The sequence below is a fragment of the Gigantopelta aegis genome, chromosome 9 (assembly GCF_016097555.1).
Source record: "Gigantopelta aegis isolate Gae_Host chromosome 9, Gae_host_genome, whole genome shotgun sequence".
Taxonomy (NCBI): Eukaryota; Metazoa; Mollusca; class Gastropoda; order Neomphalida; family Peltospiridae; genus Gigantopelta; species Gigantopelta aegis.
In genome coordinates, this window is record NC_054707.1 from 77,014,978 (window position 1) to 77,040,038 (window position 25,061).

At 37.2% G+C, this 25,061-nt stretch overlaps 1 protein-coding gene across 1 annotated transcript in view; it reads right to left on the reverse strand.

Annotated features, from left to right (window-relative positions):
• The window catches only part of LOC121382035 (relaxin receptor 1-like), a 120,338-nt gene that overhangs the window by 83,261 nt on the left and 12,016 nt on the right, over positions 1-25,061 (reverse strand). The window contains exon 2 of the mRNA XM_041511509.1: positions 18,992-19,176. The gene's annotated coding sequence lies outside the window, so the exon portion shown is untranslated. The remainder of the gene's footprint in view (positions 1-18,991; positions 19,177-25,061) is intronic.

The following is a 25,061-nucleotide window of genomic DNA, read 5'->3' on the forward strand; positions in this document are numbered from 1 at the left end:
TTCAGTCTGATTAAAATTAACTCTACTGGTCTACCAGTAGATCTAACAGCATTGCGTGGACTCCCATGTCCATGTGACATTTCATCTAGAAATAGGAATCTAACGGAAACGGGAACTCTATTTACGTGCCCATATCCACGAGGTTCAGGCACGCCCACCCTGGACTTGCTCTATGACATCGCCAGTTGCCAATTCCGGGGCGGGAATAACAATTTAAATATCGATCAATTACACTTCGCCTTTTATAGCGTTATTTAAGAGCATACAAATTCTAAAAATATCGGGCGAGACTATTTATGCAATAGGCGAACTTGTTGGTCTATTTCAACATTAAAAAACAGGGGGAAAGTGCAGTAATAAACTCTGGATTGTATACTAGTATAAACAGATTGTATCGCTATACCATCACGGTGTTTTTTTCGTCTTGAAACGAATTTTATATACAAATTTTATATTGAAATTAGTTTCCAGCATACTTCGTAATTCACCCGAATCATTTCGTACACCCTCGGCATAATCCCGAATGTTTTCAATTCTTTTCAAATCACTGGCATGATTTTGCAACTAAGGTTTTGATTGGTCGAATGGACAAGAGCTCCAGCAGGGTGCTGTTAGATCCACAGGTAATAGTAATTAACCGTTACAAATTACCATTTAATGATACAGATTAAATATAATTTTAATACAGGTGTAAAGAAAAATGCTTCACTTGCATTGTCTCTGAAGTAATCGATTAAAGCCTTTAAAGGTAGAACTACGCGTGTTTTAGTAAATTGGTCTGAGAGTGGCAGTCCTCATTGTGGGGATGCAAGAGGGATGAACTCTCCGGTAAAGGATTTCCTCGGAGTGGCTGTCCTCCTATAGACAAGGCACTAGATAAAGATTGATGGAATCATCCACTAGTTTGACAAATACCCATTTGACTGAATTGTGCAGAGATACGACTCTGATCTATGGTTTTGTCGTTCAGATTACCTTGGATTTAACCTATGCAGTTTTATATAAAAAATAAAATAAAAGTTTTATTATTTACACTGCTTTTTTATTGTTTCAGATGGTATGGATTTACAATTTAATAAATTAATATGTTTTAATATGAATTTTATATTTACATGCCAATTCACTGACTTTTGGAATAATCCCTGTAGTAATGAAAAATGTCATTACTATGAGTTAAAACTACAAGATAAAGTTTTATTTTGTCCCAGAATGAAATACTAGTAAGCTAATTAAATAGGATTAATTTGTACCATAACATTTAATAATGTCAAAAAGTAGGTCTACTAGATAATTATAGCGTATTTAGTCCGTTTCAATAAGTCGACGACTTTAAAAACCCCAATTCAAATGTCTGCAATACGTTTTGAGCGATATTTGTATACAGCCCCAGACCAAAACTGTACAAGCTAAAACTGAGTCTGATCAGTCCAGCGCTGTAAAAGTATCGAACATGTTCTATAATATCGTCTTCTGCCAGATCCATTATTCGCGCCAGTAGAGACGCGGTGTGTTTTGTCACATTGGTCATTCGATTCAGTTTCAGTGCGTTTCTGGGGGTTTTAACTGGTAGTACCATACTTACCAGACTCTAAAATCAGTGGTCACCCAACGGACTACCTTTGTAAAATTCGTAGACGCCCTTAGCCAATAGTCGCCCTTAGCCTGCTAATTTTCAAACCTGCGACGTGCAACTTTTGATAGAGAAGCTAACACCACAAGTCCTGTGGTAGGTGATAAATGTGAGTGTGTTAGTTGTAAAAATAAAAGTATCATCTGGGCAAAAAATATACGCAATTTTATTTCATCTAGTACTGTGTCAAGTAGCCTTGTGCTTTAAACATATATGGGGTACCTGTAGAAAAGGTACTCGAATTTTGTTCGGAACTAGGACAGTCATAGACGCTACCCGTTATCTCAGAAATGAGCAGCTTGACCCCCTCCCCCCCAATTTTTTTCTGATTCACTTTAAGGGTGAGGAGTTTTAGCCACATGTTACTATTGTCGTCTATGGGATTTGATTTGGTAGTATACACCCTATAACGATGACAATCAAGATACATTCTTAAAGTTCTATAATTTACCTGTGGCAACAAATACTATTACAAAGAGCTGTAACAGACAACACAGTATTGTAGCTATTGCTAGTTATAACAATTGTAAATGTGATTGTGATACGTTTTACCATATTGGACACTTATGTGGACAAATGCATGTATATGTAGTTTTGTTATATAATTCATCAGTAGTATGACGATATCCATATATGTATGGCTTTGTAACGGTAGACAGTTGAATAGGCAGTTTGTGAAAAGGATATAAATGGAGAATAGATGTTAACAAATGGGAAGTGACAGCCTTCGTTTGCCTTTTAAAAAATCCCCTTAAAAACCCCAAAACCCCAACAAAAACAAGAACAAAAATTCTCGGCACTCATGCTATTCGAGGGTGGGGGTTCTGTATAATTAAATTCCAAACAAATTTCCACATCTGTGGTAGTCCCGCAAATGTATATTTTCCAAATTTCTAGCTCATTTCGTTTAATTTAGAAGCCTGTTTAGTTCTAACTCAATAATGGAATTCCATTATACGTAACATTTAAGCACCATAGTGTGCTCTGTTACATGCTGTCAAGATATCTTTATAATATGACGCATATTGTTTATGAAATTTTTATTACATTATGTTTATGTATATCACAGCCAACCATATCCGGTTTGCCAATAGTTAATGTTAAGATCCTCTTACGCATGTATATACAGTAGCCCCACGTGTATCCTTTCTATAGAAACGATCTAATATAATAATACTGAAAAATCAGAAAGACTTTGTAATTTGTGCAACAAGCAGGCAGTTGAAGAGGAGTTCCACTTAGATTAGTTTACTGTTAATTTTATAGTACTCCGAGAGGCAGATATATTAAACCATACAATTATTCCCGACCATCTTCATTTAAACTAATTAATTACTGTCCACTGTCCATTAATATCGTAAAGCAGTTGTAGTATAGGCTATGGGGGGTAGTTCGCATACATTTCTCTTTTAGAGCGTTAACTGAAATGTTCTTGTTCTATATGCCAAGGCCTTCTGAAAAAGTTTGGGTAACACTTCCAGGTCAAGTACGTTTTCTCAGCAGAGCACATTTATAATTTTTGGTTGGCCGCCAAAAGGCTAAAATGACGATATTGGAGTTTTATGCAATAAATAATTATTTTACACCCTTGGATGATTCATTTTGATTTATTTCAATTGTTTTTGTGTTACTAACTATATTTTAGCATTATTCATTGTCATAAGCCAAGGTTTGAGGTACAAAATGACCTTATTTTACATATTTTTACTCGGAAATCGCTTTCGATTTGAAAGTAGCTCAAAGTCTAATGGCTTCTCAGTCAGAGTTCCACAAATTGGCCAAAAGTTTCTCCATTAAGTGCTCAAAGCAATACAGTTTTCAATTTGATACCTCGGGTTGCTGGATGATACCCATGGGGCCCATTTTATGCCTACCCCCTAAAATAAACACTTTTAGGGCCCTTATTTCAAATGACCATATCTCCTAAAATAAGTGTCACAAGAAGTTAATATTTGTGTCTATAAATATGTCTTTAACCCCAAATAATTGATGGTACCATAACTGTGATATTTTGGAGTTGACCTAATTGGCATAATTCCAAGATGGCATCCAAAATGGCCGCAGAATACTGAATCAGACATAACTTCGCATAGAGAAGAACATTTCAAGTGGCACTTAAAAAAAGAGAGTCAAATACACAAATTCTCCAACCCTCCTCCTCTCTACCATATCCCAGATAATAATTTAAAACCCCATCCAATCAAAAAGTCCACATTAATAAAGAATGATGTTCAATCATTAAAAACATCAGGCCTATACATGGTGTTTAATATAGTACAAATGAAACTTTCATGAATTATCATTATTTATCATTGATAACTGTCCTAAATACTACTATTTAAAAATCACTTCATTATTAGTGCAAAGGTTTCAAACATACAAAAATACAGCAGATCTCGAGGTAATTATAACAGGCAATTACATTTTTTACATGAATAGAGTGGTGTTTTCTTACACCGACAGAATTTGCAATATTTGACCTCAGCCATCCTGCAAGGGGAAATTGATCTGATACACCTGATACACTTATGACATGAGCATATGACTGACCAATTAACCTCAAGGGTTTTTTACGATGTTGCAGGCATTAGCTGACCTTGGTCGTGCTCATAGCCACAGTCTTGTGGTTTCAGTGATCCAACAGTTTCAGGGTCGAGATGGCTCTGCACGGCATGCATGGTGGTGTGGGCATTATAGAACGCATGCTGATATGAGGCAAGACATTGTGGCTGGTCGAAGGCAGGTTGTCGAGAGAGCTGTCTTTATTGAACTCGAAAATCTCTGCATGGAGGTCACAGACATTTGTGGTATAACATTTATTGTATCTCAGCACCTTCACCAAATAATACTCAGCATTGCGAATCATGGCTGTAGAGAGGGTTGAATATCTCCCATAGTTTTTGAGAAACTTCTCCAGTTCTGCTTTCAAAGCTGCCTTCTTCATACCATCTTTGCTTGTGATGTCACACCCTGTAAGGCTGTACAAAGCTGGGAATACTGTACAGGGCTGATGACCCAGGGTAGGGATATAATGGGTCCCAGCAATTTGAGGTATCAAATTGAAAACTGTATTGCTCTGAGCATTTAATGAAGAGACTTTTGGCCAATTTGTAGAACTCTGCTTACAGTATTGGTTGACTGAGAAGCCATTAGACTTTGAGCTACTTGCAAATCGAAAGCGATTTCAGAGTAAAAATATGTAAAATAAGGTTTCGCGGCCAACCAAAAATCATAAATGTGCTCTGCTGAGAAAACGTACTTAACCTGGAAGTGTTACCCAAAACATTTCTGAAGACCTTGGCATATAGAACAAGAAAATTTAAGTTAACTCTCTAAAAGAGAAATGTATGCGAACTACTCCCCAGAGCCAGGACTATTAACAAAACTTTGTAAATATTATAACAGCAACAACTCAGAGAAAAGATAATTTATGATATATTTACGTGTCACTCTCCATAATTCAATGCGATGTATTATTATGTTATGAATATGTATGTAATTATGTGGTGGATTATGATAAATGTATTATATGTACGTATAATAATTATTATGTAATAAACTATGGATAATGTATTATAATGTATTATGTGTATGTATAATTATGTGATATATATTTATGTTATGAATAATGTATATGTCTGTGCTTGTGAACTGTATGTTTATTGCGAATAAATTATTAACTACGTTGTAGTTTAAAATGAATGGATACTATAGTCCATCTCACAGGGAATGCCTTTTTCATGCTATGGGATTTACTACAAGTTATTTATTTCTCAGCCGATTGTTTTCTAAATTGGACACAAAATAGGAGGGTTTTTGGGGTGGGGTGTTTTCGGGGGGGGGGGGGGGGTTGTTGGGTTTTTTTGTTTGTTATTGTTATTTCCAGCACTCTTTTATTTTTCTTCTTACGTCAAACAAAACTGAAATAATTTACCAAATAATTGTAGGAGGATGTGACGGACTATAGGTCTGCATACAATTTTTGTCTCCCAGGCATAGAGTGATGTACGAGTATTGTGAAATATTAACATTGGGTCCCACGAACGTAACAGGTTTAAAAAAATAAAATCAACATTTCGTTGGGTTTCATTCGGGGGGGGGGGGGGGGAGGGGTATATGAGACAGCTTGGTTGAAGGAAGGAAAGGACCACAGATATTGAGAGAGGAAACCCACTGTCGCCATTTGATAGGCTACTCTTTTCGAATAGCAGCAAGGGATCTTTTATAAGCACCATCCCTCAGACAAGCTAGTACATACAACGGCCTTTGTTACACTAGTTGAGCACTGGCTGGAACGACAACTTGACTGTTACATACACATAAATGTAAGCTTCTTTATAGCTTACTGCATTCCATTTTTTGTTTTCAAAATAGCGGTATAGACAATGTATAATTAGGTCAAATACTGAAAGAAAGAAAGAAGGGAACGCTTAATATTCTAGCCCGAGTACTCCGCCTTTAGAGAGCTACACGGACATTTGGACGGTTATGAGAGCAACCATAACCATCCAAATGTACGTCTATCTCTCGAACGACAGAGTACTTGTGCTATTGGTTCTAAATTTCAGTCACTATGAACATACTAATGTTTGCATACGGTATAAAGATGGAATTTCGGTATGAATGTCAGTAATGTGAAGTTGAATATCAGTAACATGATTAACTTCATGATGCTATTGACGAGGGTTTTAGTTGAAGTCACTCTTTCCTGTTGGTCTTGGGGTAATCCTTATTTTCTTGCCATCAGTATATTTACGAGTACCTACCTTCTGAGGTGACATACGTAAATCCATTCACTGATAACTGAGATATTCCCCAAACATTTTCTTTGCATATATAACAATATATGATAAGATTACTGTCTGTTTTACGTGTATTTGGCGACCTTTCGCGTACGTGTTAAAGGGACATTCCTGAGTTTGCTGCATTATAAGATGTTTCCGACTAATAAAATATTTCTACGATTAAACTTGCATATTAAATATATTTTCTTGTTTAGAATATCAGTGTCTGTATATTCAATGTGTTTCTGGTCATCTTAATATTTGTAAGAAGCCCAAACTGGGTTTTGTCTTAAAATAATTTCGTAGGTACAAAAAAAAACATATTTTAGGAAATAAGATTAAATTTAACCTAGTACAAATATTAGAACCATCAGAAACACGTTTAATATAAATCCACTGATATTTTATGCAGAAAAAATATTTGATATGTAATTACAATCCTTAAATAGTCGATAACATAAAAGTGCAGCAAACTCAGGAATGTCCCTTTAATGAGACTTCGCGTATAAATTCTGGTGAGAATTCATGTACCCTTTGTCAAATTTCACATATCGTCTGCTGTAACTTCACGCAAATTTTGTCACGTGCTAGCACTAGTTTAAGCACGCATACGAAATGTTTAAGTCTGATTATTCATTCATTTCAACTTAGTTTCGTCTTATATCCATGTAAGGTTCAAGAACGCTGCCCTGGGCACACACATCAGCTATCTGGGCTGTCTGTCCAGGACAGTGGGTTAGTTGTTAGTGGTTAGTGAGAGAGAAGAGGGTGTAGTGGTCTTACACCTACCCAATTAGTTGTTAAAGCTGGCTCTGGGTGGGAGCCTCTACCTGGCTGCGAACCCTGTACCTACCAACCTTATGTACATTGGCTTAACAACGATACCACCAAGGCCGGTTAGTCTGATTAACGGGAGTATTAACGGGGTGGATTTTTTTCTTTCTTTCTTTTTTAATCATGCTCAAAAAAAAAAAAAATATGAGCAAATTTCAGTTTGTATTTATCAACTCGCACAAACACTCATCTGATTAATCACCGCTTTGCTTAAATTATTCATAAATGGCAAGCTATTAAATGTCAGAGATTCTTCATAAATGCCAAAGTCAAGGAATAAACTTGTATGTAGATACGAGCTGCATTCGATGAGCACTATTACATCTCTCTTTTTTATATTGCTATGCGTTGTGGTATTTTGTTAGGTCAGGACAAACTCATGGTGTAACGATTCACTTCAAGCACCCTGTCCTGGGCACATACTTTAGCTGTCTGGGAGTTCTTTACTAGACAGAGTTAATGAGATGGTGTAGTGTCCTTAAAGTGACACACCCTAGTTTTTAAACACCACTGATTTCTTTATTTGTTTTTACTATTAGATCCGTTTTAGATAATTGAAATCTGATATTACTTACGTTTCATTGTTTAGATTAATTATCGATTTCCGAACATCCGAAATGATTCTGGTACTCCTGCTGTTTATAATTCTAAAAACGTACATAACCCTAAGAAGTAACGGTTATGGAGACGAGTTCCGGTCTGTGTTTCAAGGGTATTTCCCCGTTTCAACGTCACAGACTCCTGTCTCACTCAAAGTTCACTTTATCAAGATGTGTTACAGGGTTGTAGATTAACCAAACGTGTGATTTTCAAGGGTTGGAACTAAGGTGTACAACTTTAAACTTTCCCATTGAACCCCCCCCCCCCCCCCCCCCCGAGAGAGAGAGAGAGAGAGAGAGAGAGAGAGAGAGAGAGAGAGAGAGAGAGAGAGAGAGCGAGAGAGCGAGGGATTATAGCTCAGTCTGTTGAGTGCTAGTCTGGAGTGCTTGGATTCTACGATCAACCCGATCAATGATCTTATTGGGGTTTTCTCGTCCCAACCAGTGCTCCACGACTGGAATATTAAAACCGTGATAAGTGCTCTCCTGTTTGTGGAAACAAATGTAGCGGGTTTTCTCTAAGACTACACGTCAGAATTACCAGATGTTTAAGACCCAATAGCCGATTGTTAATAAATCAGTGTGTTCTAGTGGTGTCGTTAAACCCAAAATATAAAAGCTTCCTTAAGACCATTAGCGAGTTTCTTCTATAAACGAAGGGTCCAGATTATAATATCTTTAAAACCTAACTGCTGATGATTAAACAATTCTCTGTGCTATTGAAAATATTCATTTTTTTATGGCATTATGGCCTACTTAGGATTCATAAAAACAAACATATATTTTGAATTACGTTTTTATAATAGTACTTCCTCATTATTATGAACCCCATGGCCTCCGGAGCCAAACATCTTCCGGCGCTTTGATGCGCATTTTCAGTTCTGAAATGGTTAGAGACACAAATATGACAGAGTCTGTATTTCATCCTCCGCCACAGTGGGTTGAGACATTTCTTTCTGATAAATAATAAAATTAAAATGGATCAGAAATAGTTTGCGGGCAAGTAATTTGCGTGAAAAATCTTTAGTGGCAATGTGTGTGTGTTATTTCTTATCATCAAAGTTTGAATACTGATCACATTTGAAAACAAAGCAGCATATGGTTTTAACGACATTGTTAGCATTTGTGTTGAAGGTGCTGATGCTAGCGGGGGTGGGGTGTGAGGGATTGTGATTCACAATAACGACAACGTAGGGTAAATAAGTGACCTTTAGGGTGAAATAAGTGACTTTTATTAGTTTATACCTTTATTAGTTTATTTAAATATCTGCATTGAAAGGTTCTACAAATGCAGATGGTGCTGGCTTAACTCCACATGGAATACTTACTTGTGAGGTAAAGCTTCATTTGTTTCAGTAACAACGTCCGTGGTATCTGTATTGGGCAACAACGTATGTAGCCTCTCTGGAAACTTAACCATATAAGGATCTAAGTCTAAAACTTTAAATTTTAATAAGTGTAAATACTCATAATATCATGTCTATTGCAAATCATTACATCATAGCAAAAGTATCACGGCCTAAAAATGAGATGCAACCTTTATATGTAACTTTGATGTTGCTGCATTGTCCATTGCAGTTCTTGCAAGCAAGTATTCTATCGTTTGGGCTGAATTCAGAATGTGTAGCTCTACCGCTGAAATCATGCATCTTATCCCATGTGGTTTTTCAATAAACCAACAATGTCCTCTTTGAATGCAAAATGTGGGTAATTAACAGCTCCACGTCATATAATTGTCAATAACTGTCTTAGAACAAGTCCTCGAACAAACTTCTACACTAAGAGGCAGACTTAAACAATGTTAGGAGGATGAAAGTGAAGATGCTGAATACATGATTAAAAGTCTACTATGTTTTACGTCATTGGATGGTGTATTTAAAACAAATTATTAGTACTCTTTGAATGGTAGCAACCCTTTGTATCTTGTGAGTATATGGCTACTGAGTGCATTTGGTGATAGTCTCCCTTTGCGGGTATAGTCGAAAGATACTAGTTATTGGTATGTTAAGTGAAAGATGGTGACTTTGGATGACATACACAGTTTTTGATAAATTGGCTTGGTCGACAAAATGCACTGATACAGTGTATATGTATATTCATTATTAAAGATAGAAAATTGGAATGATAAAACTATAAGCATCAGTCACGTGTGATTGGCGCGTTTATGACAGCATGCTTGAGATTGTAAACTACTTGGTCCATGCCATGTAACTTCATATGTAGATTGTATTTTTTTTTTTTAAATATTGATGCACCTTTAAATCTTAACTGTTGGTTTCAAAAATGATTGTTTTATGTGATGCTAAATATAAAGCGTTGTCCTTTTTTCTCCCTGTCTGCCATTCTGGTAGCATCTTGGATCCAAGCAATGATAAAAATGTGCCAGCAACAGAATAAGAATGTGAGGACAGAATGATGTGCACACTAAAGTCTTGTGTTTGAAGTATAAATTACTGTTTGGGATAAAGTAGAATGGAATATCTGGCCAAGTTCTGACGCTTCGTGGCCATTTTCATAGCCATCTTGGATTTAAGTGATGATGCAATATCTCAGTTAGCAAAATATTTTTATAAAGGGAACCCTTGGTCTATACAACTCAATCACTGACATCAAAATAGTTGCCTAGTTGTAAAATGCGATAAATTACACTTTTCTGATTCTGGCTGCTGAAATGGTGGATATTTTGGATTTAAATGACGTTACAATTCCCTAATTGACTTGAGATTGTTCAAAATTAATTCCTTGACCCCTAAAACACCGTAATAGACATTGACAGTTTTGTCGAAGGTGATACAATACCCTAGATATAGCCAGTTGTGTGTTTTGGTAGCCATCTTGGACGCCATGTTGAATATTTCAAATATTCAAGGGTGCCTAATTTGCACCCCTTTGATCCTCAATAGGTATCTTCCAAAGATGCAAAAACTGTAAAGAACAATTGTGGGTACCGAAATGCAAGGTTCAGTTTAAAATGAGGGTTTGGCAAACGGGACTATCAATTAATAAGGGTCTCACGCCTTTAGAACATATCAATCAAGATATGAGCAACAAAAGATTACTCGTCATCATTCATTATTAAAGTAATTTTTCAATTGTGGGAGCGTTGTAAAGTTCATATAAAGAAAACACTAAGCACATGAAAAACATTATCCCAGATTTGTTTATATTATACAGGGCAATAAAAGTGCAATTCACCTTCAACACAATCGTATGAAAGCCTTCATGAATCCTTAAACGTCGTAACCCCCGATGGTGCGGCGTCTGTGCCTAAACGATGTTATGGCGTTATTTTAAAGCGGCTGATAATGAGCATGTCTTAAAGCAAAAAACATTTTGTTCGACACAAAGCAGGAAATTTACTGTTGTCATAGCTTTTATCCTACAGCATTCTTTGGAGACGGTACCTCATCACTTTGATATTTGTTTTTGTATTCGATGGATCTCTCAATATATATCTCTTCCTATATGGGTTCTCGTGCACTTTAGAGATCCTCCACAGAAGAGGGATGGACATCTCACAGGTTTTAAACTCAAGCCAAACGTGTCAAATGTTGTGGTGTGATTTGTGCATATGTGTTCTTCAGCATTGCTATCATAGACTAGATGAATTATTTTCAACACCAAATGTTGTGGTGTGATTTGTGCACATGTGTTCTTCAGCATTTCTATCTTAGACTAGATGAACTATTTTCAACACCAAATGTTGTGGTGTGATTTGTGCACATGTGTTCTTCAGCATTGCTATCTTAGACTAGATGAACTATTTTCAACACCAAATGTTGTGGTGTGATTTGTGCACATGTGTTCTTCAGCATTGCTATCTTAGACTAGATGAACTATTTTCAACACCAAATGTTGTGGTGTGATTTGTGCACATGTGTTCTTCAGCATTAGTATCTTAGACTAGGTGAACTATTTTCAACACCAAATGTTGTGGTGTGATTTGTGCACATGTGTTCTTCAGCATTAGTATCTTAGACTAGGTGAACTATTTTCAACACCAAATGTTGTGGTGTGATTTGTGCACATGTGTTCTTCAGCATTGCTATCTTAGACTAGGTGAACTATTTTCAACACCAAATGTTGTGGTGTGATTTGTGCACATGTGTTCTTCAGCATTGCTATCTTAGACTAGATGAACTATTTAAACACCAAATGTTGTGGTGTGATTTGTGCACATGTGTTCTTCAGCATTGCTATCTTAGACTAGATGAACTATTTTCAACACCAAATGTTGCGGTGTGATTTGTGCATATGTGTTCTTCAGCATTGCTATCTTAGACTAGATGAACTATTTTCAACACCAAATGGCTTTAGGTGTTTCTGGGGCCAAGATAGCAACATAATATCAGAAATAAAGAATCAATTACAATTTAATAAATAGGGAGTTTATAATTATAAATACTTTGTCAGTCATTATTTTTGAACGCAGAATATGATAAACATTTATTTGTGTATTTATTTTGTTTGTGCGCACACGTGTGTGTGTGCGTGCGTGTCTGTACGCGCGAGTAGGTGCGTATGTAATATGTGTTTATTGTTCTTTTCTTCTTTTCAATTTTTTTTATAAATATAACATTGCTAAAATTAAACACAAAAAACTACAGGTTATATTTGTCTTTAAATTCAGTATTTGAAAACCACATTCTATAATATACTCTATCAACCAGAAACACACGTCTTTGCTTCAAAGTACATGTTGCAGTTTTAGCAAATGAAAGGTATTCCTATTATTCAAATGTTAGTTCTTATTGATATTCCGTGAGTTTGTAATAGTTTACATGTAACGTTTTAATTAAATAATTGCGAATTGCGCACATTGTGATGCCCGTAATGATTCAAAACACAAATTAACCAACAGCGCATTTTAAAGCTGCGTAATAGAATGTACAGCTAAAGTTGTGAGGTACGTTTGACCTTCGGTGCTTAGATATGATTAATGGTGCATTCTGCCTGACCTAGATTGGAAACGGTTGCCAATATAAAGCTAACAATGACGCATCGAGGAAAAGAATATACATTGGGTATTCATTCATTTATTCATTTATATGTATTTTCGTGCTTAAGGTTCAAGCACGCTGTCCTGGGTACACATATCAGCTGTCTTACCAAGGCATGGGGTTAGTGGTTAGTGGTTGGTGCGAGAGAAGCCGGTGTAGTGGTCTTACATTCAATGGCTTAACCAGTACAATATGGGCTAGTCTACTCTTTTGCTTAAATGTTACATAGTGGATATTGCTGCTTTAATCGTTTTGCTGTATAAATTTCAACTGCCTGCCCAGCTATTTTTAATACAAGTACCGCGAGTCAAAATGCTCATTTATCTAAGTAGTATATATGTATTTCCACCCATTTCTCATTATCGTGAAAGACGGTTGGCGCTAAATGTCGCTGGTTATTTACTTCTTGTTTATATAAGTAGTATGCATGTGTTTCCAACCATTTCCAATTATCGTGATGAATAGTTGCTTCTAAAAGATATTGCTCAGACAGGAAGCGAGCGATATGAATCGGTGTCAACGTGTCCCCCGTCTTCCGAAGACAAATCTTTATGGTCAGGTAGAGAGACAGAGTTAAAGCTGAACTTCCTTCTAGACGAATCAGCGCGAATTACGGAGTAAGTAACAAATACATTTTCAACATACTCCTACGTGGCATTCTCGCATTTTTCTGTTTACCGTGTGAAAAGTAATTACACATTTTCTACGTACGTCGGAAGTTTATATCTTTCTTAGCGTCCTGACATCTTGCTTTATGAGAGTGTAACATGCATTTTAACCATCCTTTTCTTCACTTTTTCATTTATTTGTTTCACTTTCCTGTTAGTAAAGGAAGTGCTGCTTTAAATAATATCGAATGTTATATATTTCAAAAAGTGCATTGGGGTTAAATACTGTCATTAATTTCTTTTGACAATTATAATATACTCGTATGCGAACATTAGCAATTTTATTCTTTTCAAAATATTAAGGGGCGGGACATAGCCCAGGGATAAAACGCTCGCCTGTTTCGCGGTCGTTTTACGACGGATCCCCGTCGATGGGTCCTTTGGGCTATGTCTCGTTCCAGACTTGTATATCAAAGACCGCTGTGAATGTTATCCTGTCTGTGGGATGGTGCATATAAAAAAGATCCCTAACTACTAAAGGAAAAATGTAGGGGGGAGGGGGGTCCTCTCTAAGACTATATGTCATTATTGTGTCCCAGATCACAAACATAGCAATGTCAGGGATTGGAACCCCGAATCACTGCTGTAAATTTAGCCCACGTAATTTAAATTAGGTGGCCAATCAGAATCAAGTAGTTTCCAAAGTTATGGTAAACTGTAAAATAAAAAAAGGAAAGGAAGGCAATATTTCTACATATTTCTAAATTATAACGGTTATTTTAACACTGACCTACAGATATTTCAACAGTGGGTCATTTGAACTAGATAATAAAATAAACCCTCTGTCACCTCATACAATATTTCTACCAAACATCGATGAGTTCGGGCGCTTGCTAGATAGATTTTTACGTTATACATTGAACCGAATACCCACTTTGGGAACTAGTCAAAATAGCAAACGTTTAAAGAAAAAAAAGCACATACGACGGCCTTTGAGTTACCAGTCTTGTGGATTTTGGAGGAGCCGGGTAGTGGGCCATGGGGGAGGGGAGGGGTATATCCCACAATGACACATCTTTTCCCACACCACCTTTTATAGGTGACCTCCCATTGTTGGACAACCCCCTACCCCTCCCCTTCCTTCCCAACATGATATTCTGGCTAGGCCAGTGCTTGTTGCACTGAAGCGATACCACTAGAGCACATTGATTTATTAATCATCGGCTATTGGATATCAAACATTTGGTAATTTTGGCATATAGTCTTAGAGAGGAAAGAAGGTTTATTTAACGACGCACTCGACACATTGTATTTACGGTTATATGGCGTCGGACATATGGTTAAGGACCACACAGATATTGAGGGAGGAAACCTGTTGTCGCCACTTCATGGCCTACTCTTTTTGATTAGCAGCAAGGGATCTTTTATATGCACCATCTCATAGACAGGATAGCACATACCACGGCTTCTGATGTACCAATCGTGGTGCACTTGCTGGAGCGAGCGCTTTACCACTGGGTTATGTCTTTCCCCTCACCCCGCCCCCCCCCCCCACCCCCCCACCCCCCCTTAGAGAGAAAACCCGCTATATGTTTTCCATTTGTAGCAAGGGATCTTGTATATGCACCATCCCACAGGCAGGACATATCACGGCGTTTGATATACCAGTCGTGGTGCACTGGCTGGAAACAGACTGAACGTTCCACCGATGGCGAACGCATTACCATCGAGTTAATAACGCCTCCTATTATGGTAATTATACTTAATTAGCCGTAAACATGCAGTTCATAGGCGTTACAGATATTAAATAATATTATACATGTAACAATATATATGTCATGCATCGAAAGGGAAAAGAAAGTTTACAATGAATGGAAAATGTCCCGTACAATTAAACTAGTCATACGCCATCCAAACTCATTAATGCTGGTTTATACTTAAGTACGATCTGCGATCGTATGAATTTCATTCGATATATATTGTTATTCAAAGGACTAGTTCATACTTCCGTTGAACCATTTGGTTTGCGAATAGCCGCGATTCTTACGATAAATATCGGAGAGGCATTTATACTTTTCAAGTGCTTACGATCGCCTATTTGCGTTTGGTACTTTCAAGATGGATGACGTCTTGCTCATACATTTTCTTCGGAGGCGAAAGCACAAGAAAAGTGGCGAGCAGAGGAGGGAGTGGTATATTCGTCCACTTAACAGAACTAGACCATACAATGGGAGTTCAATTCTTTAGTCCGGGACATGCGTATTTTACAAGATAACCAAGTACACTTCAGATACTTTCGTATGACGATGGATAGATTTGCTGATTTGCTGAATAGAGTGGCACCGCTTATTACGCATGCCAAGACTCACAGCGTTCCAGCGGTAGAGCGTCCGCTCCTGGGGTGTATTTTCGAAGATTCTCTTAGCGCTACGATTACGTAAAACTCTTTTAAGTGATGACGTTATATATCAAATTACGTTGTGACATCATCAGTTACGACAATTTAACGATTCTTAGCTCTAAGATAGCTTCGAAAATCTGGCCTCTGGTGCGGTGGGTCAGCAGTACCCCACCACTTGTGTTATAACGGTCGTGGTATGTGCTATCCTGTTTGTGGTATGGTGCATATAAAAGGTCCCTTGCTGCTAATCGAAAAGAGTAGCCTATGTGGCGGCAGCGGGTTTCCTTTCTCATTATCATAATGGTCCTTAACCATATGCCTGACGCCATATAACCGTAAATAAAAATGTGTTGAGTGCGTCGTTAAATAAAACATCTCTGTATGTATGTATGTATGTATGTATGTACGTATGTATTTATGTATGTACGTATGTATTTATGTATGTATGTATGTATATATGTATGTACGTATGTACATATGTATGTATGCGGACAAAGAATAGCCCAGTGGTAATATACCTCGGCACGTTACTTTCGATGTCACGATGTTTGATAAAGGGCGATAGAAATGACATTAATTGAAAATACTTCCAAGTAGATTTTTGGCCTACTGGATCACCACTTCTTCCCGACATTTTCTTCTTCTCTCTGGCGAAGACGTCCCTCAGATTTCTCCATCTTGATTTCAAATCATTAGCGGCTTTTCTAGTCGCCTGCTCTATTTTCTCCCAACCATTATCGCTCTTTCTGTGTCTCTGTATTCCCGCATAGACGTATCATACAGATTAGGATACTTTCTAACTTCTTCTATAAGTTGCTCATCACCTCCAGCACTAAAAATACCTGTTTTTCTTTGTCGCTTCTGGCCCGCCATCGCATTCATTTATCGCATGAAATAACTCAAAGTTAAATGGTCCGATATGCATACGATTGCATCCCGTGCGTATAATTTTTATCGCTGATGACGTAGCCAACACATGTCCGATTTCAATGCGTTCAGTACGATGACATTCCGATCTCCTTGCGACCTATGCGTTCGATACGATGTCAGATCGTATTGAAGTATAAACCACGGTTATGGCAAAACCTGTACTCGGTGACATAGATTAGATCTATTGAATTTAAAGTCAATGAATAACATGTTAGAACAGTCGCTTTATAATGCTTTAGAATTTGATACACAAGAAACGTTAGCAGACAACAATATTGTAGTAACTAACGAACGTTACTATTATCCTGTTCAATTATTTAGACCCAAAGTTTTTTGCAAATGTTACGTTTATTTCCTATTCGATATTTGTTTTCTTTGCATTTACATGAAAACAAACCCAAACCCCGACAGGTTTTATATACAAATCATCATATAAATGCACGAAGTTGACTTAATTCCACTTTTTAAAAATCTCTGTGTCGTTTGGGTTTGTTTTCATGTAAATGCAAAGAAAACAAATATCGAATAGGAAATAAACGTAACATTTGCAAAAAACTTTGGGTCTAAATAATTGAACAGGATAATAGTAAAATAAAAAGCAAATTGTCCTAAACAAAATCTACATTATTTGACATAAATAAATCATACATTGAAACATGATATTTTTTAAAAAGCGATAAAGCGTTTAACTTTTTCCATTTTTGGAATTTCGTATTGTAGATATATTTAAAAAGCGATAAAGCGTTTAACTTTTTCCATTTTTGGAATTTCGTATTGTAGATATATTTTTGTTAATATTCATTACATGCGCGATTGTAATTGTAACGAATTATTAAATAGATGGTAGAATTGTATGTTGTAATTATTTTGTTTGATGCAACCATATTATATGACTGTGATGTTTATATATTCCGCTTATACACATGTATATAAATATTATAATCGTGAAAAAGGAAGGAAGGAAATTATTTATTTAACGTTTGGTAGTAATGCAAATCTGAATAAATGGTGGGGGGTCGAGATTCGGGCAGTTTTGTTTAAATTCGGGCATAAATTAGCCCCCCCCCCCACACACACACACTCCCACACACACACACACACACATACACATGCTTATTGCTTGGCTATTATTAGACTGTACCACACCACAAACCGCACGTACGATTATGGATGTAACATCCGTTCCAGATACAGGACAAAATGTAAAATAGTGGTTTGCAAAGCGTGAACACGAGCACACGTTTTATTTTTTATTTTACTTTCTTTCTTCTTTTTTTTTTTTTTGGGGGGGGGGGGGGGGGGAGGTGGGGTGGGGACGGAACAAAAAATATTGAGGCTAGCATTGTTTAAAATACTATTTCAAATGCCCTAAATCTAATTAATAATTGACTGAAGAGTAATTTTTAAAAATTGCTCGGGGCCAATACAGCCAGTTTTGGACTAATACAACAGACATCCTGTAACAAGGACAATATGAAACCACACAGACTGTCCCGAGTTTGATGCATTGTAATATGTTTCGGAGTAATAAAACTTTTTTAATGCCTAAATTGACATATTAAACCTATTTCCCTGTTTAGAATAGGAGTGTCCGTATATTCAACATCATTCTGAACGTCCTAGCACTTTTAAGTAGCTCAAACTGAATTTGGTCTCCAAATTATTTTGTACGTATGACAAAATATATAATTAGAAAATAAAATGAAATTTGACCTAGTCCAAACATTAGAACGGTCAGAAACACATTTAATATACAACCAGTAATATTGTATGCACATAAATCTATTTAATATGTAATTACAGTCGTTAAAAAGTCTCTGTTAGCAACACCATGCCAGTAGCAGCAAACTTATAGAACAGTCCATTTAATATCATCACCGGCCTCGGTGGCACAGTGGTTAAGTCATCGGATTACAGGCTGGTAGGTACAGGGTTCGCAGCCCGGTAACAACTCCATCCTAGAGCTAGTTTTCAAGGACTCAATGAGTAGATGTAAGGCCACTACACCCTCTTCTCTGTCACTAACCACTAACCAACTAACCCACTGTCCTGGACAGACAGCCCAGATGGCTGAGGTGTGTTCCCAGGGCAGCTTGCTTAAAACTTAATTGGATATAAGCACGGAAATAAGTTGAAATGAAAATAACATCATAATCAACATATAGACGCGTAAATCGGATTGCATAGGAAAATAGAATCACCCACCTGTTTGTATCTGTAGAATTCAATGTAACTTTGTTCGGTTTGTTCACCTCTAATGTGTGTTGTTTCCTGCTATGCAAGGAATGGGCCACATACGACAGTTCTGCATCTGGCAATTCCTAATGTGAAGCCAGAGGCTGTATCCAGTGTGTACTCAACGAAGTCTTGAAATATAGCCGCATTAACACCTACCAAACAAATACATAATTTCACCATCAAGTCGATTCTATATTCGATTTATCATAAGTTTCTTCTTTAAATTTTTTCACTGTTTTTGAATAAATTCAATGATAACCAATTCTTGCGAAACCCATACACAGAATGCTTTCAAGTATACTATGAAGAATATTTTTTAATGTCCTTGCGAAATTCTTCGTAATGTTCCTGCGAGTAACGTCACAATCCTCTTTCGTGTTTCGTAAGTCGTTACAGCAGAATGTATATGTTACACGTAAAGCGTTATATCAAGAGCTGTTCGTTTACACGGGTCTGGGTTCTGTAAAGATAACTGCTTAAGCGTCGTTCTCACTTTACGACTTTTGTAATTACAACTTGTATTTGTGGTATGGAACAGAACATATTCTAATCTCTGCGATATCGTCACGACTTTCAGTGGGGAGCAAAACATGTTCTAATCTTTACGGAGTTGATACGACTTTCAGTAGGGAACGGAGCACGTTCTAATCTCTACGATGTTGTTACGACTTGTAGTAGGGAACAGAACATGTTCTAATCTCTACGATATTGATACTTCCAGTAGGGAACAGAACATGTTATAATCTCTACGATGTCAGCACGATTTGCAGTAGGGAACAGAACATGTTCTAATCACTACGATGTCGTTACGACGTATAGCAGGGAACACAACAAGTTCTAATCTCTACGATGTCGTCACGACTTGCAGTAGGGAACAGACCATGTTCTAATCACTACGGAGTAGTCACGACTTGTAGTAGGGAACAGAACATATTCTAATCTCTACGATGTTATCACGACTTGCAGTAGGAAACAGAACATGTTCTAATCTCTACAATGTAGTCACGAGTTGCATTAGGAAAGAGAACATATCCAAATCTCTATTATGCCGTCACGACTTGCATTAGGGAACAGAACAAGTTCTAATCTACGATGTCCTCACGACTTGTAGTAAAGAACACAACATGTCCTAATCTCTACGATGTCGTCGCGACTTGTAGTGAAGAACAGAACATGTTCTAATCTCTACGTAGTCGTCGCGATTTGTAGTGAAGAACAGAACATGTCCTAATCTCTACGATGTCGTAGCGACTTGTAGTAAAGAATAGAACATGTTCTAATCTCTACGATGTCGTCACGACTTACAGTAGGGAACAGGGCCCCTCCACGAAGCGGTCTTAGCACTGAGATCACCTTAAGTGTATAATTGTATGCAATTAAGGTGATCTTAGCGCTAAGATCGCTTCGGGGAACGGGGCTCAGAACACGTTCTAATCTCTATGATGTCGTCACGAGGATAATACAAAAATTAATAATGCATCTGTGACAAGATGGTTTAAAGTATGATTATTTATTATATACATAGCTATGAAATATATAGATCTACGGAAACCATAAAAGTGATATACGGTGAAAAGTCCTATTTTCACTGTATTTTAGCTATAGTTAAAATTATAGAAATAGTATTTACTTTTTTGTAAAAGTGCATGATTAAATTATATTCCTTTGTCTCTTTTTTTCGTATTTAAATTTCAGGATTATTAATGCATCTGATCGTATTTGAAAAATAAAAGAATGTAATTTAAACAACTGTACCTATAGAAAAGGGATACGAAGTGCAATTACAATAAAATATCTAAAACTAATTGAATACGAAGCTAAATAACGATGACACAATGTAGTGTCATTGAGTGTAAGTGTAAGAATTTAACGGCGTTCGATTCGTGTTGTTTTTGTAGGAGTTTTTGGAGGATCGCTTTGTCAGGTATGTTTGCACAGCAGTATTATGAAATAAGTGTTAATAAAGATACTTTTTATTTAAATTTCTTTTTAAAAGTCAATGGTCAAGTAAATTTTCTGGAAAAGTTCCATAGAAGAAATATATCATGGCGTTACGTGTTTTCCATAGGATAAGCTAAAAATGTTACCAAAAAGCGAAAGATATTGTCAAAAATTAGGAAAGATGTATATAATAAATATACCATTTCATGGTGTTTTCTCCGAAATAGTCTCTATATACATATAGACATAAAATTCATATTAAAGTATAACATATAGTGTACGAATTACATGTTTACGGTTTCGGGGTTCACTCGACACTATTCGAGCCTAACACAAATCGATACTACGAAAATCGCAACGTAAGAACGAATGTGCTGATGTAGAAGACCAGCTAAGATTTATGCATACCAGCCCCTAGCATCACAAATGCCCACCTATGTTTTAAAACTAAAGAATCATACAGGTGGTGTTAGTCTCAAGGAAATTACAAATAAGGTCATAATTTAAAATAGGACTCATTTTAAATATTTTGAGTTAAATGTTTGTGTTACTTCCATGATAATATGGTCATCAAACGTAACAAAAATCTTCATTTGAATAAAGGTTTAGCTATTCAATTTTAACAAAATCAGCTGTTTGAAAATTACCCAAATTGATCGCGCTCCACTTTTGCCACAAGGAAAACACAGTGCATGAATACCAAGCCTCATTACAGCTAGCCCGTTTGCACTGCTGGTTGAAAACGAAATGTAATTTTTAAAAATAAACTCCTTGGCTATTACTAAGCTGAAAAATTTACTCCATATTCCAAATAATTAACCCTGAAACATGGATCTCTGCAAAAATAACAAGGGTACTCAAAAAGCTAACTGTATACTGCTATCTAAGGTGTCATACAATGTGCTAAATTGTCGTTTAATGTGTTGACCTATCGTATAATGTGCTGACGTGTCGTACAATGTGCTAACTTGTTGTTTAATGTGTTGACCTATCGTATAATGTACTGACGTGTCGTACAATTGTACTGATTTGTCAGACAGTGTGCTGAATTGTCGTACCATGTGTTGTTCAATTCTAAAATCTGCTGAGATGTCGTATAATGTTATGAATTGTCATGCGATGTGCTGTTCGATTGTACAATGTGTTGATGTTTCGAACAATGTCCTGTGATACCATACCAGTGTGGAGTTACTTTGTATAAACAGTCAATATTCTGTGGTGTTTCAAAACACAAAGTGGCTCGTTTTTATGTTGATGGAATCGAGAAAAAGTCAACTGAGGCTGGCTTAAGGGATTTTCTAACTGAAAATGGTGCTAAACTAACTTTTTTTTTCAATAGGGATAACAGAAAAACGGCCTCAGCACAAGTTAATGTATTATATGAACACCGAGACCTAACTCAGAGTGACGATTGTTGGTCCTATGTCATTTATGTCAAACCTTGGCTTTAACAATAACAATGACAATGGCTCAGTAGATTAACAATATGTGTTAGAACTATCTGGGTGTTATGTCAAGGTATCAACATTTAAAGCTAATGCATTAAGATCAGATGAAAACTTGAATATTTCACCCAGTTTAGTTAGCAATATATGTTCCAAGCTTCCAAACAATACATAATGTGGCTTAGATGGAATTGTTTAGGAACATATTAAACAAGGACCGGGGAAGAACTGTACTTCTGTCTGCCGTGGTTATTCTCACTAATTAGTAACAATGGATGTTTTCATGATCAATGGCATAGCGCTGTCTTCGTATTTATTTACAAAGGACATAATTAGTCCACATTAAGTCTAGATTCATACAGAGGGAATACCCTTTTATATGTAGGTTTTGGGTTGGGTTTTTTCCTCTTAATTTTAGAATCATTAATGTCACATCTAGTCTCATCGGCACATTGCCCGAATAATCATCAATGTGGATTTCAAAAAGGCCAGTGAAACATCGATGCTTCTTTTCTGTTACAAGAAACATAAAATCACTATAAGGAGCTAATATACAGGATACTGTGGGGGGCGGGACGTAGCGCTCGCTTCATTTGCGGTCTGTCTGGGATCGATCTCCGTCGGTGGCCCATTGGGCTATTTTTCGTTCTGGTCAGTGTACCACAACTGATATACCAAAGGCTGTGGTATATGCTATGCTGTCTGTGGGATGGTGCATATAAAACATCCCTTGCTACTAAGGGGAAAATGTAGAGGTTTCCTCTCTAAGACTATATATCAAAATTACCAAATGTCTGACATCCAATAGCTGACGATTAATAAAGCAATGTGCTCTAGTAGTGTCATTAAACAAAAGAACTTTAACTTTTTAAAATACTTTGCGGCAAGTAGATTTTCTGTATAAACTACCGGTATCAGAAATAGAAAACCCTCCTAAAGTCTGGCTTATGTTAAACAGAATATATGGCAGTGCCAAATCGTATCTTCTTGCAAAAATTACAGACAGTACTTCAGGCAGAAAAGGGGATTAGGTCACGGTAGTATTCTTTCTCCTAAACTATGTTTTATACATATAAATGAATTGCTAAGCAAGTTAAGTCGGTCGTAAAAAAGGAACGGTTTTTATTTCTTATTTTTATTACAATTACCAGTTAGATAAGGTGTCGTACAATGTCCTGAAGTGTCGTACAGTGTGTTAATGTGTCGAACAATGTCCTGATGTGTCGTACAGTGTATTGATGTGTCGTACAATGTACTGAGATGACATACAGTGTGTTGATGTCTCGTACAATGCCCTGCTGTGTCGTACAATATCCTGATGTGTCTTACAGAGTGTTGATGTGTCGTACAGTGTGTTGGTGTGTCGTACAGTGTCCTGATGTGTCGTACACTGTCCTGATGTGTCGTACAGTGTGCTGATGTGTCGTACAATGTCCTGATGTGTCGTAGAATGTCCTGATGTGTCGTACAGTGTGTTGATGTGTCGTACAATGTCCTGAAGTGCCGAACAATGTACTGATGTGTTGTACAATGTCCTGATATGTCGTACAATGTCCTGATGTGTCATACAGTGTCCTGATGTGTCGTACAATGTGTTGATGTGTCGTACAATGTCCTGAGATGCCGCACAGTGTGTTGATGTGTCGTACAATGTCCTGAGGTGTCGTACAATGTCCTGATGTGTCGTACAATGTCCTGATGTGTCGTACAGTGTGTTGATGTGTCGTACAGTGTGTTGATGTGTCGTACAATGTCCTGAAGTGTCGTACAGTGTGTTGATGTGTCGTACAATGTTCTGATGTGTCGTACAGTGTGTTGATGTGTCGTACAATGTACTGAGATGCCATACAGTGTGTTGATGTCTCGTACAATGCCCTGCTGTGTCGTACAATATCCTGATGTATCGTACAGTGTGTTGATGTGTGGTACAGTGTGTTGATGTTTCGTACAATGTCCTGATGTGTCGTACAATGACCTGATGTCTCGTTCAATGTGTTGATGTGCCATACAATGTCCTGATGTGTAGTATAATGTCCTGATGTGTCGTACAGTGTATTGTTGTGTCGTACAGTGTGTTGATGTCTCGTACAATGTCCTGAAATGCCGTACAATGTCCTGATGTGTTGTACAATGTCCTGATGTGTCGTACAATGTCCTGATGTGTCGTACAATGTGTTGATGTGTCGTACAATGTCCTGAGATGCCGTAGAATGTGTTGATGTGTCGTACAATGCACTGAGACGCCGAACAATGTGTCGAGGTGCCGTACAATGTCCTGATATGCCGTACAGTGTGTTGATGTGTCGTACAGTGTGTTGATGTCTCGTTCAATGTGTTGATGTGCCATACAATGTCCTGATGTGTAGTACAACGTCCTAATGTGTCGTACAGTGTGTTGATGTGTCGTACAGTGTGTTGATGTCTCGTACAATGTCCTGAAATGCCGTACAATGTCCTGATGTGTTGTACAATGTCCTGATGTGTCGTACAATGTCCTGATCTGTCGTACAATGTGTTGATGTGTCGTACAGTGTGTTGATGTGTCGTACAATGTCCTGATGTGTCGTACAATGTCCTGATGTGTCGTACAGTGCGTTGATGTGTCGCACAATGTGTTGATGAGTCGTACAATGCCATGAGACGCCGAACAA